Source organism: Rhinopithecus roxellana, chromosome 4, assembly GCF_007565055.1.
Source record: "Rhinopithecus roxellana isolate Shanxi Qingling chromosome 4, ASM756505v1, whole genome shotgun sequence".
Classification (NCBI taxonomy): domain Eukaryota; kingdom Metazoa; phylum Chordata; class Mammalia; order Primates; family Cercopithecidae; genus Rhinopithecus; species Rhinopithecus roxellana.
The window spans coordinates 59,696,445-59,713,934 of record NC_044552.1 but is presented as its reverse complement, the minus strand read 5'-3'; the positions used below and the strand labels follow the sequence as shown (position 1 = coordinate 59,713,934).

The 17,490-nt window shown below is 37.9% G+C and overlaps 1 protein-coding gene across 2 annotated transcripts in view; it reads right to left on the bottom strand.

Annotated features, from left to right (window-relative positions):
- The window catches only part of CDKAL1 (CDK5 regulatory subunit associated protein 1 like 1), a 718,226-nt gene that overhangs the window by 339,605 nt on the left and 361,131 nt on the right, over positions 1-17,490 (bottom strand). The gene's annotated exons all lie outside the window — the stretch shown is intronic.

Sequence of the window (17,490 nt, the reverse complement as noted above, 5' to 3'; positions counted from 1 at the left end):
GGTGGATCATGAGGTCAAGAGATTGAGACCATCCTGGCCAACATGGTGAAACTCCGTCTCTACTAAAAATACAAAAATTAGCTGGGCGTGGTGGCAGGAGCCTGTAGTCTCAGCTACTCGGGTGGCTGAGGCAGGATAATCACTTGAACCCGGGAGGCAGAGGTTGCAGTGAGCCGAGATCATACCACTGCACTCCAGCCTGGCAACAGAGCGAGACTCCATCCCCCCAAAAAAAAGAAAGAAAAAAAGAAAAAAAGAAGCCATTTCCAATCCCTTCAATTTTATCTGTCAGTGTTCCCTTTCAGTCATTGCTCAGAATGCTATTTTTGTTTGTTTGTTTTACACATTCCCATTAAATGTTGGAGACCAGATGTAAGTGGTGGCATATCAGAGGCTACAGTGGAGAGAGAAGTAAGATATTTATCAAAAGGGCCACTGGATAAAAAAAAGTCGAGGAACAAAACTTTCGGGAGTGACTATTGAAATATGCATATTTCCACAGTAATCATGCAACTGGATATGTTTTTGGGTATGCTAGTGCTTGCAGAAGGGTTGTTATAGGAAGCCACTCCCTTTCTTTCCAGGAATGATTATAAACAGTGGCAGTTTAACCACGCTAAAGAGATGGAGACATGGCAGACTTCTCACGACTGCCGAAGTTAGATGTTACTTGCAAATTCTGAAATCTCCTCTGGAAATCATCAACATGATGATGATAAGAACATACTGAATGAATGCATCTCATTCATGTCTATCTTTCCTACAAAGATGTAAACCATTTGAGTTCATTCTTCTGATAGACACTTTAGATTCTGAATTCTAAAAATGAATAGCCGAGCAAGGGTATGGGGAAACGGAAACACACACTACTGAGAGAAGTACAGGAGTGCATTTAGGTAATATCCAGCAACGTGGAGAATAAGCATATTCATTAACCCACAATTTCATTTACAGGTAAGGTATCCTGAAGTAACTCTCACACATGTATAAAAGTAAATAAGTGCAAATGTTCATTACAGTTGCATTGTTTGTAATTGGAAACAACCCAAATGTCCATCACCAGATGAATAAGTTGTAAATTCACATTATGGAATACTATAGAGCTATTAAAATAAGTAAAACAGATATATGGACAAATATGGATAGGTCCATAAAAGAAAACAGTGAGTGAAAAGAGCAAAGCTGAAAAATATTTGAGAGTATAAAACCAGTATTTAATATTATAAACTTAGAAAACATACACATAGAGAAAAAAGATACACAACAGATCCATGCAGCAGTGACTTCTGGTAGAGAAGCAGGGGAAGAGAACCTGGTAGGAGGTGATAGGGAACTTCAACTTTATCTGTAACATATTATTTCATTAAAAAAACAAAAAGAATCTAAAGAGCACATGACAAAACTAAGGTTGTTTATTCTCTGAGGAAAATTTACCAGTGTCAGTTATCTTACCTATTGTATATATATTTTTAAACACAGGGTCTCACTATGATGCCCACACCGGTCTTGGGCTCAAAAGATCCTCCTGCTTTGGCCTCCCAAAGTGCTGAGATTGCAGGTGTGAGCCACCGTACCCAGCCTACATTTTGTATTTTATGTGTTATTTTTATTTGTCAAAAACTAAAGTTTAGAAGTGTATAACTTAGAGTAGAAATTAAATTAACCATTATCTCTATAATGGGGCCAGTTGTTAAACCTGTAACACTTAAACATGAAGTGAAAGACCTTCTTCAAACTTCCCAAATGGAAAATCTCTGATTCAGAAGAGTAGCCTTTAAAAAGAAAAGCATCACTCAAACTTCTTTTATAAAACCAGAGCAGCTTACATTTAAAACCTGTAAAAAATTTGAAGTATTAAAAAGTTTCTCCCTGATGACACATAAAGAGATATCCATTATATGTTTAAAACACAGCAATAATAATAATAATAATAATAATAATAATAATAATAATAAGTGTAGGCTAAAAGGTTAATTCTTCCAAGTTCTAGTACTGGTAAATTTACCACTGTTAATTTAGGAAGACCATCTGAATGGTATGGTAAGGAGAAAATACACTGATTTTATAAAACAATACCTGATCAAAACATAGTTAAGGTAATTTTTAAAAGAATCAAATAGTTGAGGTCAATAATATGCTGACCTAGAAATTAATGCATCAGCCTGTCACTAAAATAACACTTTAGATACTTAGTGTGCAGTCAATAAGCTAATGAACTACCAATATCCTTGACAGCAATTCCATTCTCTCTTTGATTAAAATGTACTCAGCACACAATTACATGTCAAAAATATGAAACATATTTCTTTTCTATATATTTATAATTCCATTTATAATCACACCATTTGAATGCTTCGACAAGGACTGCATTATTAACATAAAATAATGTTAACTTCTGCTCCAGTAAGAAACAACTCAATCTTTTTGTTCACATACTACTATACAATTACTTATGATGATGATCATCATCATCGTGAGTTCTTGTGCACTTACTCCATGCCAGAACTGTGCTTAGCTCTCTGCATACATTTATTCATTTTTATCCCTATCACAACTCTATGAAGTTAGTTCTGTTATTATCCTCATTTTGCAGATTAGGCAATCGAGGATGGAGATACTAAGTATCATCTCAAGGCACACAGATTTAGCAAATAGGAGAATAGTTGCTTCATCTGACTACAGAAGTATGTAACCACTGCATATTCTACATACTATCAGATAGAAAGCCTTAGAAACAATATAAATAAGTGTAGCTATGCCCAGAACAAAAAATTATGCAATGACATATTTACATTGTGAAATTTACATTATCCTTCCCCCACGGTCAGGCCCTCCCCACCTGAACAATCCAGCCATATATCCCTACACATATATCCCTTACTCTTTATTGTGATTATTGAAAAGCAGTTGCTACAGGAATGAGATATAAATTGAACCATTCAGTTATACAGTGGGGGAGCAAGCATGTTGAATGCTATTGTTCTTTTGCTTTGAGGGAAGCAAAAGGCCAGCGAACACCTCATGGCACTAGGCTGTAAACTGCATTCAGTGCAGCAACTTGAATGAATCATGATTATCTAACTGACTCCAGTCAAAACCCCAAAGAATTAGTACATTATTAAGATGTCCTAATGTGCTTCTTTTGTGATGCCAAGTCAAAAATACCAGCTATTAAAAATGAGGCAGCACTAAGAGCTGCGTTTTTGGGATCATTCCAGACCCACCTACAGGGTAATGCTAGTCTGCTTTCAACAGCTGTTTCTACTTACCTAAGGTAAGGCAGGTGCAGGACAAAAGAAGCCAACGTCTCTGCACCTGCTCCCTCAAATTCAACTCAGGTAAATCAGTAAAAGCGACCTTTGTGAACCTGTCACTAGGAGCAGATGTTTAGTGAAAGACCAGGAGGTTTTCATCCACTTGACTTTGCCTGAGTTTAATTCATTCAATTTAACCAATCTGATCAGATTCTATTGACAGATGCTTAAGGCAACTGCTTCCAAAAAAGTTGGCTTATCTAGGAAAATGCTATCAGAAAATACTGGAACAAAATCTTTCCAGGCCAAGCTGGAAGTGGATAGTTAACATGAGGTAAATAAAACCTCCTTAGAATCAATTTTAAAGTGAGAACTGCTTTGTTAAATCTGGATGACTGTGTAGATGGAGAAAGGTTATGAGTACATGTTTTGTGTAATTTTTATGACAGGAAACCTCAAACATATATATATATAGTATGGTATAATTAATCCTCATGCTCTTATCAGTCAGCTTCAACAAGTATCACCCCTTGGTCACCTAGCCACATGCTCTCACCAAGGATTTTGAGGCAAATCTCAGATATGTCATTTCGCCTATAAATATTTCATTATTACCATACCTTAAAAAGTTTTAAAATAATTTTTACACTTTATCAGTATTCAATTTTGTACTTGTCTTATAATTGTCAACTTTTAAACAGTTTGTTTGAATGAGGATCCATACACAGTCCACATACCGCAATTCTCTTTTAAGTCTCTTTTCATCTGTGAAGGAGTCCCCACTTCTGTCTCTCTCCCTCTCCCTCCCTACTGCTCCCCACCTCTTTCTTAGTTGAAGAACTGTGTCTTAGGTTCAGTAAAGAGTTTCACAGTCTGGATTTTACTGACTGCATCCTTGAAGAACGGGAATGTCCCCAGGTCTCTTCATTACCTTAAACAAATTTAAGTTCAACTTTTTGGTACGATTTCTCTGTCAGGGGAGATGGTGCAAACATTTATTTTTAATACAGACACATATGCAACAAGAACAAGTCACACAAGTGCAGCAGCAGAAGAGGCAAGACATGAAAAAACAGCAACTCTAAGGATGCTGCAGTAATTAAAAATAGAGTTGAGAAAAAAACAACTCTGTAGACAAGACTAAAATTAAAAAACAACAACAGATGACCATGAGAAAAGCAGAAGAGTCCCTTATGCACGTAAGAAATAAGCAGGATGGGCCGGGTGCGGTGGCTCACGCCTGTAATCCCAGCATTTTGGGAGGCCAAGGTGGGCGCATCACGAGGTCAAGAGATCAAGACCATCCTGGCCAACATGGTGAAACCCTGTCTCTATGAAAAATACAAAAATTAGCCGAGCGTGGTAGCGCATGCCTCTAGTCCCAGCTACTCGGGAGGCTGAGGCAGGAGAATTGCTTGAGCCTGGGAGGTGGAGGTTGCAGTGAGCCGAGATTGCACCACTACACTCCAGCCTGGGCAACAGAGCAAGACTCCGTCTAAAAAAACAGAAAAGAAAAAAGAAAGAAGCAGGATGGGCGACAAAGAGTGAGATGGAATAAGAAGCGGAGGATGACTGACAGGCCACCCCGTGTCTGTGGGCTACTTTCACAGGTATCAGCTCCCGAGATCTGCACTCCAGGGGGAGTGTTATTAACTCACAGTAAGGACAGGCTGCAGCAGCATGCCCACCTTCCTGCCGCTAACAAATGATCATGTCAGAGCTCAAGCCAGAGCCTTCCAAGTCTTACTCAGTTCAAGACCACTAGTGCTAGAGAGTGGTGAGGAGATAAGAAAAGGACTGAGATGCTGGGCCATGATTACACCTCATTACTGTCTTGTAGAAAAATTCCTTCCAACCCTCAAAATGAACACACCATACTGCCTGTAACTCATGCAGCAGCCATGTAAATTATTGGTTAAGCCAAGAGCTCTGAGGCCAGAATGTTGGGGTTTAAAGCCTGACTCTGTCATCTACTACTTTTGTGCCTAGGGTAGCGAGGGAAAGGGGAGGCACAAATTATTTATCCTTTCACCTGTTTTCTCATCTGTGAAAGGAGATAATTACAGCACCTCCATCTTTTGTGAGGATTAAACGAGTTAATGGAAAAAAGGCATTTAGATGAGGAACTAAAATATGGTAATTGCTTCATAAATATTCAATAGTATTATCTTAAGTTACTATTGTTTTTATTATTATATTGAATTTTTAAGCTATTATTGGTCACCAATAAGAATTACAAGATGACTTCTTGTCTGATGCCTTTACTTATCATCTAAATGCAACATTTCCCAAACAATTTGATGCAAATCGCCTGATGCACTAATTAAAAAGACTAATGGTATGATAGCATCTCAGACCTGCTGAGGCAGAATCTCCCCAGGGTAAGAGTGTAGAAAACAACTTTTTTTTTTTTTTTTTTTGAGACGGAGTCTCGCTCTGTCGCCCGGGCTGGAGTGCAGTGGACGGATCTCAGCTCATTGCAAGCTCCGCCTCCCGGGTTTACGCCATTCTCCTGTCTCAGCCTCCCAAGTAGCTGGGACTATAGGCGCCAGCCACCTCGCCCGGCTAGCTTTTTTTGTAATTTTTAGTAGAGACAGGGTTTCACGTGTTAGCCAAGATGGTCTCGAACTCCTGACCTCGTGATCCACCCGTCTCGGCCTCCCAAAGTGCTGGGATTACAGGCTTGAGCCACCGCGCCCGGCCAGAAAACAAATTTTAAGCCAACACTCCACGAACATCAAAGAAACAGTAGAGAGCTCAAGAGAGAATAACCTGGAATGTCACCAGAAGGTTCCGATAACCACTACATTTATTTTCCATCAGATTGTATAAAATTACAATAGCCATCAATAGAAAAATGTGATTTTATAAATGTTTTTCTTTTCTGAAAATACATGGAATTATCTATTGCTCACTCATTTTTCCACATCTATTGCAGAGTACTTTTTTCTCATGAATATGTACAGTGTTCCAATCCGGATGCTGACAATTTTATCACTAGAGAGGAAGTTCTTGAGAAGGAAAACTCCATAAGCACTACTTGTGCATCTTGCTTAGAGTCTACAAATTGATAATAAGCAATAAGAAACATCAAGATGTAGCTTACAGCACTAGTTATTAACAAACATGGTGTGTACATTGTAAAACATCAGGCAGTAACTGCCCAAGGCAAGTGCTAACAATCCCATAAACACACAGGTGTTTTGTCACTGCGTGACTATCATCTTCAAATCTCAGGATTTTTTTTTTCTTTCATATCATTAACTAGAAGTTTTTATTTGATGGAAAATCTACATAAAGGGAAATGCAGCCCGGGCACAGTAGCTCATGCATGTGATCTCAGCACTTTGGGAGGCCAAGGCAGGAGGATCACTGGAGCCCAGGAGTTTACAAAGTAAGACCTCATCTCTAAAACAATCTTTTTTTTACCCATCAAGCTACCAATGACTTTCTTCATAGAATTGGAAAAAACTACTTTAAAGTTCATACGGAACCAAAAAAAAGCCTGCATCACCACGACAATCCTAAGCAAAAAAGAACAAAGCTGGAGGCATCAAGCTACCTGATTTCAAACTATACTACAAGGCTACAGTAACCAAAACTGCATGGTACTGGTACCAAAACAGATACATAGATCAATGGAACAGAACAGAGGCCTCAGAAATAACACCACACATCTACAACCATCTGATCTTTGACAAACCTGACAAAAACAAGAAATGGGGAAGGGATTCCCTATTTAATAAATGGTGCTGGGAAAACTGGCTAGCCATATGTAGAAAGTTGAAACTGGATCCCTTCCTTACACCTTATACAAAAATTAATTCAAGATGGATTAAAGACTTAAATGTGAGACCTAAAACTATAAAAACCCTAAAACAATACCTAGGCAAGACCATTCAGGACATAGGCATGGGCAAGGACTTCATGTCTAAAACACCAAAAGCAACGGCAGCAAAAGCCAAAATTGACAAATGGGATCTAATTAAACTAAAGAGCTTCCGCACAGCAAAAGAAACTACTACCAGAGTGAACAGGCAACCTGCAGAATGGGAGAAAATTTTTGCAATCTACCATGTGTCAAAGGGCTAATATTCAGAATCTACAAAGAACTCAAACAAATTTACAAGAAAAAATCTAACAACCCCAGCAAAAAGTGGGCAAAGGATATGAACAGACACTTTTCAAAAGCTTACATTTATGCAGCCAACAGACACATGAAAAAATGCTCATCATCACTGGCCATCAGAGAAATGCACATCAAAACCACAATGAGATACCATCTCACACCAGTTAGAATGGTGGTCATTAAAAAATCAGGAAACAACAGGTGCTGGAGAGGATGTGGAAAAATAGGAACGCTTTTACACTGTTGGTAGGAGTGTAAATTGGTTCAACCATTGTGGAAGACAGTGTGGCAATTCCTCAAGGATCTAGGACTAGAAATACCATGTGACCCAGGGATCCCATTACTGGGTATATACCCAAAGGATTATAAATCATGCTACTATAAAGACACATGCACACATATGTTTATTGCAGCACTGTTCACAATAGCAAAGACTTGGAACCAACCCATATGTCCATCAGTGATAGACTGGATTAAGAAAATGTGGCACATATACACCATGGAATACTATGCAGCCATAAAAAAGGACGAGTTCATGTCCTTTGTAGAAATCATCATTCTGAGAAAACTACTGCAAGGACAGAAAACCAAACACCACATGTTCTCACTCATAGGTGAGAAATGAACAACGAGAACACTTGGACACAGGGTGGGGAACATCACACACCGGGGCCTGTTGTGGGATGGGGGGATGGGGGAAGGATAGCATTAGGAGAAATACCTAATGTAAATGACAAGTTAATGGATGCAACAAATCAACACGGCACATGTATACATATGTAACAAACCTGTATGTTGTACACATGTACCCTAGAACTTAAAGTATAATTTAAAAAAAAAGAAAAGAAATTATGTTCCACCAAAAAAAAAAAAAAAAAAAAAATTTAAAGATTAGCTAGGCACGGTGGTCCACGACTGTAGTGCTAGCTATTTGGGAGACTAAGGCAGGAGGATCACTTGAGCCCAAGGCTGCAGTGAGCTATGATCATACCATTCTACTCTGGCCTGTGTGACAGAAACAGACCTTGTCTCTTTAAACAACAACTACAAAAAAAGAGAAAAATGCACAGATCTTAAGCGAGTGAGTTCTGACAATTGTCTATTGTGTAGCCCAAACTACCCTAAAGATACAAAATACTTTCCTCTAGAAAGTAATCCCATGCACCTTGTCAGACAGTCTCTCCCTACTCTCGTGCCTGCAACAAGTATTCTGATTTTTTTCCTACTACAGATTATTTCCAGAGATTCATGTAAATGAAATCGTATTTTGCACTTTTTTGTGTAATGCTTCTTTTACTCAGCATAATATTGTTAAAATAAATTCCTGTTATTGCTTAAGTCGGTAGTTCGTTCCTTTTAGTCACTAAATAATAGTCCATTTTGTGGATAAATTTCACTTTGTCCATTCTTCTACAGATAAACACATGGGCTGTTTCTAATTTTTGGCGATTATGACTAAAATAGCTATAAACATGCTTATACATGCTTTTTGTGACTAATTTAGATAAATTTCTCTTAGTAAATGAGTAGGATTGCTAGATTACAGGATAAGTGCATGTTGACTTCAATAAGAAACTGTTAGACATTTTTCCAAAGTGGGTGGAAACCCCCATTCCCAGCAACAATGTATGAGAATTCTAGTTGTTCAACATCCTTGCCAACATTTAGTGCTGTTAATCTTTTAAATTCTGGTGGTTGTACCTAATGTACAGGAGTATCTTATTGTAATTCGCATTTGCATTTCCCTTGTGACTCATGATGTTGAACACTTTTAATGTACATTTTGGTCATTCATATCTTCTTTTTTGAAGTATCTGTTCAAATCTTTTGCCCTGTTTAAAATTCAGTTGTTTGTCTTCAATTATTGAGCTGTAAAAAATATTTATATGCTGGATATCAATCCTTCACCAAATAAATGTGAATATTTTCTTCCAGTCAATGTCTTGAATATTCATTTTAACAGAGCTCTTTAATTTTTGTTTTACATTTCTGGGACATTTATTACATACACAATGTTGTGTAACTATCACCACCATTTCCAAAGCTTTTTCATCACCCGAAACAGAAACTCTGTATCCATTAAGCAATAACTCCCCATTCCTCCTTTCACCCTGTCCCTGATAACTTCTAATCTACTTCCTGTCTCCATGAATTTGCCCACCCTAGATATTTCACATAAGAGGGATCATACAATATTTGTCCTTTTGTGTCTGGCTTATTTCATTTAGCATAATGCTTTCAGGGTTCATCATGCCGTAGCATATATCCGAACTGCATTCCGTTTTATGGTTGAATAATATTAAATTCTGCATACATCCAATATTTTGTTTATCCATTCATGTGTTAATGGACACTTGGGTCGTTTCCAACCCAAGTTAGGGTATTGCAGATATCGCTGCAATGAACATTTGGGTATGGGTATCAGGCTGAGTCCGTTTTTAATTCTTTGGAGCATATACCTGGGAGAGAAATTGCTGGGTCATATATTAATTCTGTTTAACTTTTTAAGAAACAGTCAAATTGTTTTCCACAGTAGCTGCACCATTTTACATTGCTACTATGCACAGTAATGTTTAAGGACCAATTTCTCCACATCCTCACCAACACTTAGTTTCTACTCTGTCTTTAATTAAAGCCATCCTAGCAAGTCTGAAGGGTTTTGATTTGCATCACACTAAAGACTAAGAATGTTTTGAGCATCTTTTCATGTGCCTATCTTCTTTTGAGAAATACCTATTCAAATCCTTTTTCCATTTTCTAACTGGGTTGTCTTCTTGTTGAGTTGTAGTTCTTTTTTGTGGGGGGCGTCTCGCTCTGTTGTTCAGGCTGGAGTGCAGTGGCATAATCTTGGCTCACTACAACCTCTCCCTCCCGGTTCAAGAGATTTCTGGGTACTTTTTGTATTTTTAATAGAGATGGGGTTTCACCATATTGGCCAAGCTGGTCTCCAACTTCTGACCTCAAGTGATACGCACATCTTGGCCTCCCAAAATGCTAGGATTACAAGTGTGAGCCACAGCATCAGGCTGAGTTTTAGTTCTTTATGTATTCTACAAATTAAACCTATATCAAATTTATAATTTGTAAATATTGTCTCCCAGTCTGTAGACTGTCTTTTCAGTTTCTTGATAATATCCTTTGATACATGACAGTTTTAAGTCTGATGAAGTCAAATTTATCTATTTTTTTCTTTTGTTGCTTGTGCTTTTGGTGACATATCTAAGAACTCACTGTTAAATCCAAGGTCATAAAGATTTACCCCTGTGTTTTCTTCTAAGAGTCTTACTATTTTAACTCTTATATTTAGGTTGTTTTACAATTTTGAGTTGATTTTTGTATATTGTGTAAGGCAGGGGTCTAACTTTGTTCTTTTGTATGCAGAAATCTAGCACCATTTGGTGAAGAAATTATCTTTCCCCACTGAATAAATGTGGTTCCCTGGTCAAAAATCATTTAGCTGCAGTTGTATGGGTTTACTTCTGGATCCAGTCCCACTCCATTGATCTATATGTCTATTCCTATGCAAGGACTATGGTGTTTTGATTACCGTAACTCTGTAGTAGGTTTTGAAATTGGGGAGTGTGAGTCCTCTAATTGTGTCCCATTTAAAGATTGCTTTGGTAACTCAAGGCCCTTGCAATTGCACATGAATTTGGGGATTAGCTTTTTTAGAACTGCAAAAAAAAGGGGGGTGCTGTTGGAATTTTGCTAGGGATTATGTTGAATCTGCAGATTACTTTGGGTAGTACTGACATCTTAACAATATTAAGTCTTCCTATCCCTGAACATGTATGTCTTTACCTTTATTTAGGTTTTCTTTCATTTCTTTCAGTAGCGTTTCATAATTTATCACTTTCTTTTTCTTTTTTAAGAGATGGGGCCTTGCTATGTTGCTCAGGGTGGTCTCAAACTTTCAGGCTCAAGTGATTCTCCCGCCTCAGCCTCCTGAGTAGCTAGGACTACATGCATGTGTTACAGCACACAACTTGTTTCATATGTTTTAGTGCACAAATTTTTCACCTCCTTGGTTAAATTTATTCCTAGGTATTTTATTCTTTCAGATGCTATTGTAAACAGAATCACTTTCTTAATTTCTCTTTCAGATTGATTATGATTGTTCATTGCTGGTGAAGAGAAACAACTGATTTTTGCATGTTGATCTTATAACCTACAACTTTGCTACATTCATTTCTTAGTTCTAGTAGTATTCTTGTAGATTCTTTGGGATCTTCTATATTTAGGATCATATTATCTGTGAAGACAGATTGTTTTACTTCTTTTCCAATTTGAATGCATTTTACTTCTTTTTCCTATTTCACTGCTCTGATTGGGAATTCTAGTACAACGTTGAATAGCAATGGTGAAAGCAGGCACTTGTCTTGCTCCTGATCTTAGAGGGAAAGCTTTTATTCAGTCTTTCACCAATGAGCATGATGCTAATCATGAGTTTCTCAGAAATGTCCTTTAACATGTTGAGAATGTTCCCTTCTACTTACAGGGTTTTTTTAGTGTTTTTTTTTTTCCATCAACCTCATCATTCCTGAGGTGAAGTGTTGGATTTTGGCAAATGCCTTTTCTGCATTTGTTGAGATCATTCTGTTTTTGCTTTTGTTACATTAATGTGGTACGTTATATTGATTGATTTTTGTTATGTGGAAGCACCTTCGTATTCCTTGGATAAATCCCACGTGATGATGGGTGTAAAATCCTTTTGATATGCTGTTGAATTTGATTTGTTAATATTTTTGCATCTATATTCATAAGGGCTATCAGTCTATAATTTTCTTTTCTTCTGATATCTTTATCTAGCTTTGGTATGCTGACCTCAGAGAATGAGTTAGAAAGTGTTCTCTCCTCTTCTATTTTTTAGATGAATTTCAGAAGGCCTGGTGTTAATTCTTCAAATGTGTGCTAGAATTCACCAGTGATGCCATCTGGTCCTAGATTTTTCTTTACTGGGTATAATTATTTTTTTCAGTAAAGTCCATCAAAAGGTTTCCTCCTGTCATGTTATTATAAAACATATTAAATATACAGAAAAAGTTGAAATAATTTTACAGTGAACTCCATATATGCACCACCTAGATTCTATGATAAATATTGTACTATATTTGCTTTACCTTACAACTATCCATTGTACTTTCTTATGCATTTCAAAGAAAGATGCATATGTCAAGACACTTCACCCCAAATACTTCAGCAAGCACATTATGAACCACAGTTGCCACTAGTCACATGGGGCTATTTAGTTTTAAATTAATTAAATAAATGAAATGTTCGGTTGCTCAGTCATTCTAGACATATTTAAATGTTCAACAGCCATGAGTAGCTATATAATACCGGAGGAATAGCCTATTATATCCACAGGTTCCACCCACATTCAGGGGGAGGGAACAACACAAGGTAGGTACAGCAGAGGGTAAGAACCTCGGGAACCATTTTTAGGTTTTGCCTACCATATGTGGGGAAGGGACATCTTCCTGGAACTAGTTACACTTGTCAACTAAAATGCAACAACTGGGAAAACAATGTATGAGAGAAGGTGACCAGCATGGAGTTCAAATTCCCCACTGATCCATTTCCTATCCAGCCACCTATTGAGAGGTGAATTTTGTTACTTGCTTCAATACAGATCTGGGAAGGTCCACTTGGAAGAATTACAGGTGGGCCCCTGTACCAATCTGTCAGAACTCATAGCAGTACTTAAAGTACCTAATTTTATCTATACCTCAAAAGTGACTGTAGGTTTCTCTCTTATAATGGATGAGCAAAGAAAAATTATCTCAGAGCATACAAAAGTTTCAGCAGCAAAAGAGAAAAAAAATCAAAGTGCTGAAGAAAGACTATTTCTTGTCAGTATGAAATGTAAATAAAAAAGAGACTTTTTTTCAGTTTTGAACCTCGTTCTTAACAACACACAAAAGGACACTGACTCTAGGAATTAGAGGAAGCCATTATGAGAAAAGAATACATCACAGTAAGTAAAGACTGCATGAAAATGAAAAACCTAGTAGGAAAATCAGAAACAACACTGGACACGTTCTCATAAGAATCTGTATGAGAATGTTTATAGTGGCTTTATTCATAACTGCCCCAAACTGCAAGCAACCTAGGATGCGTCAAGTGATTAACAGATTAAAAACACTGTGGTACATTCATGCAACGAACAGCACACAGCAATAAAAAGGAATGAACGTGCAACGATATGGATGAACCCAAAAATATTGCTAAATGAAAGAAGCCAGACTGAAAGAGCTTGTAGGGGAAGAAAAAATATCCTGTTCGCTTACCTTCCTAGGTTCTCCAGCTGGGCCCTGTAAATTAGACTATCAAAAGATTTAAAAGAGAAAAGCAAACACATCTGTTTAATAGAAGTGTTATATGATATGGGAGTCTTCATAAGGAAATGCAGATGGAAAGAAACAGTTAAACCTGGGTGTTTTCATGCTAGGTTTGATAAAGAGTGGGAAGTTGTGAAAAAATGTGACAGGACAAAGGGTATGAGCTAAAGGGAGTGAGTAAACTGGGGGAAACTTAGCAAGGCCTGTGGTGTTCATTTGGAATCCTCAGTGTTCCTCTGCCTTTGGAGACAGGAATGCCCCTTCCCTCTCCAGGTGCAGGGAGGGCACCTCTCATGTGACATGTCTTATGACTTTCTTCAGAGGAAGGCCAGAGAGTCCTTCCTGTACCTCCCATTTCTCAAATTCCTTCAGCTTAAAATATTCCATATGCAAGGTGCCATATTTTGGGGTGGTGTGTTCTGAATCCCATCAGGCTACATACTGCATGATTCCATTTATATGACATCTGGAAAGGGCAAAACCAAAGGAAAAGAAAACAAATTGGTGGTTGCCAGCACTTGCAGTGAGAAGAGAGTTTGACTAGAAAGGGATAAGGAGAAAATGTTGGTATGTGGTGTTAACTGTTCTGTATGTTGATTGTGGTAGTGGTTACAATTTCCAAAAAGACTGCATTTTAAAGTATATGAATAAAAAATTATTAACTACTTTGCAGATACAAACAGGAGATTTGAGACTGCATAAAAACAAATTAAAGAGTATAGACATAAGACATACAACCACAATAAAAAAGGAAGAGAAAGAAAGGCAACACGTTAACAAATATGAAAGACATTTCACAGACAGCCATTTTAGGAATAGCTCAAAGAGGAAAAATAGAAATAATATGGGTGCTTACCTAGAAAGCCCAAAGAATCAACTAAAAAGCTACAAGATTAATAATTAATAGAAAAATTCAATCAAATGCCTAGTTAAATATAGCCAAATCAATAGCTTGCCCATGTAAAAGACATCAAGTTAGAAAACAGAAGGAGTCCATTCACAGAAGAGTTAGATGAAAATCAATTCTCAATAAAAAGCATACAGAATTCAGAATGCAAAATGAAAGTTTTATCAATTTATACGTCACATATACAAAAGATATGCTATGATTATATATGGCAAAGAGGGATTCATAAATCAAAGGTGAAAGCAAAGTCTGTTTTCAGTGTTTCTTGGAGTGTAGTCCCAGACCAGCAACATCATATTATCTTGGAACCCGACAGAAATGCAAATTCTCAAGCTCTACTCCAGACTTACTGAATCACAGACTCTGAGGATGGGGTCCAGCAATCTTTGTTTATAATAGGCCAGCCAAGTGACTGTGATGTTCCTTAATGTTTGAGAACCAAGATGCCAATGCTGTTGGTTTGGGGATCACACTTAAGAGATACCATTAGTCTGTTTAATGAACAGTAAAGGGAGAAAAGCTTAGTCACATGATTATGTATGTATTAAGCTCCAGGTAACACAGTTGATGGGTCTGTGGGAAAGGAAGATGCCTGGATGACTTGCCTTATCCTCAGAGCTGATGGTCCCTTGCCAAAAAATAAAAAAATAAAAAATAAAAAAAAGAACGCATTCAAGTCATCTGTAAATTTTCCTTCACCTGCTGAGTTGCTAACTGTGCATCAACCAATAATAATACATTTTATAATCTTTTCTTAGCTTTATGGAAACTCATTTAGTAACCCTCCCCACCCCTTTATAACATGTCAATTATCTGACTTTTAGATAATCAACTGTCAAATATGTTCTCAGACCCACATTATATATGAATTCAGGAGGTTTTGCGCATACAGTATAAGATACAGGTCATAGAGAGAAATTTATAAACCACAAAGAAGAGCAGTATTATGATATATTGTAGCATTTTACTTATTTATTTATTGTAACTTAAAGAATGTAGTTTCTTGGCCAGGTGCGGTGACTCACGCCTGTAATCTCAGCACTTTGGGAGGCCGAGGCGGGCAGATCATGAGGTCAGAAGATTGAGAATATCCTGGCCAACGTGGTAAAACCCTGTCTCTACTAAAAATACAAAAAATAGCTGGGCGTGGTGGTACATGCCTGTAATCCCACCTATTCAGGAGGCCGAGGCAGGGGAAGCGCTTGAACCCGGGAAGCAGAGGTTTCAGTGAGCCGAGACCGTGCCACTGCACTCCAGCCTGGCAACAGAGAGAGACTCCATCTCAAAAAAAAAAAAATGTAGTTTATTTGATGGAGTAAAAAAAAGTAACACCAGTTATGTAGAGCTTACTTACCATTACCTCATATTCCCACTCTAAGCATTCTGAAGCCTGTAGCTAATTTCTTTATATTGATGCATGAGGAAATTACTTACAAAATTCTAAAGAGTAAAATACGTCCCTCACTGCTTCTCTAGGCATGATATGGAAGACACAGAATTTGCTCATAAAAAGATTTTTTAAAATCACTCAATTATTAAAGCCCCAACCTCTAAGAGAATTAAAACTACTATCTTGATAAATAAAACATAGTCTTCTCACAGGAAGACAAGGGCAGGAAAATGACAGACAAAATTCATACCATAGTTTAAGAATGGATAGTCAGAGTGAACCTTTAATTGACTTGAAGAAAAGGCTCTGCTTTCAAAAACTTGGTAGGCTTCCTGTTTGGGAGGCCGGATTCCCTCACTCAGCATCACTCCGAGGTGTGGGCAGCAAACAGCAGGGGTCACCACACAGAATAGGAACCAGAAGTGTGGGAACCAGGGATAATTTTTAGAACCAACGAGGTCAGAAAAGTCAGAGGAGGGTACAAGTGAGAAATGCAGGACATCCAGCAAGGATAGGAAAGAAATTGCCGATATCAAATGTCAAAGGAGAACAAGGTTTAAATTCCAGACTAGCAGGCAGAGACAACAGTCAGCCTGACCCCAGGATACACATTTTTGCTTCCTGAATGAATCTTTGAATCGCCAGTTCTTCATCTATAAAAGTGGAAATAATGATAATCCAAAAAGGTTGTACTGAAAAGTTAAACAGCATAAAAACTGTTGAAGTGACTGTTACATAACAGGCAGGAGATATTTACTGAGAGTGGTTTTTAAGCATCTGAGAGCAATGCTGAATCCAGCAGGTATACTCTACTCCTCCTGACCAGGGAGGACCAAGACTTCAAAACTAACTGGAGACTCTTACTGCCTCTTCTTCACTCTCCACAGTGGCTTTGCCCCTTTCAGGGAGCCTGACTTTGTCACTGGTACTAGAGGTTTTGTGGGTCCTCTACACAAAGGCAAAAAGTCCACCTGTACATCAGTCCTAGGGATTAGGGAGGTATTTCTATATCCTCTTGGTACAATCACCAATGGGGAATATTTCTTTTATTTATTTATTTATTTATTTATGAGACAGAATCTTGCTCTGTCACCCAGGCTGGAGTACAATGGTGCGATCTCGGCTCACTGCAGCCTCTGCCTCCCAGGTTCAAGCGATTCTCCTGCCTCAGCCTCCCGAGTAGCTGGGATTACAGGTGCCTGCCACTATGCTTGACTAATTTTTGTATTTTTAGTATAGACAGGGTTTCACCATGTTGACCAGGCTGGTCATGAACTCCTGACCTCAGGTGATCCGCTCAGCTTGGCCTTGCGAAGTGCTGGGATTACAGCCATGAGCCACCACGCCCTGCTGAATGGGGGTATTAGTTTAAAATCTGATAGAGTTGCCATGGTGATTTATTTATTTATTTATTTATTTATTTATTTATTTATTTATTTATTTTTGAGACAGAGTCTCACTTTGTCACC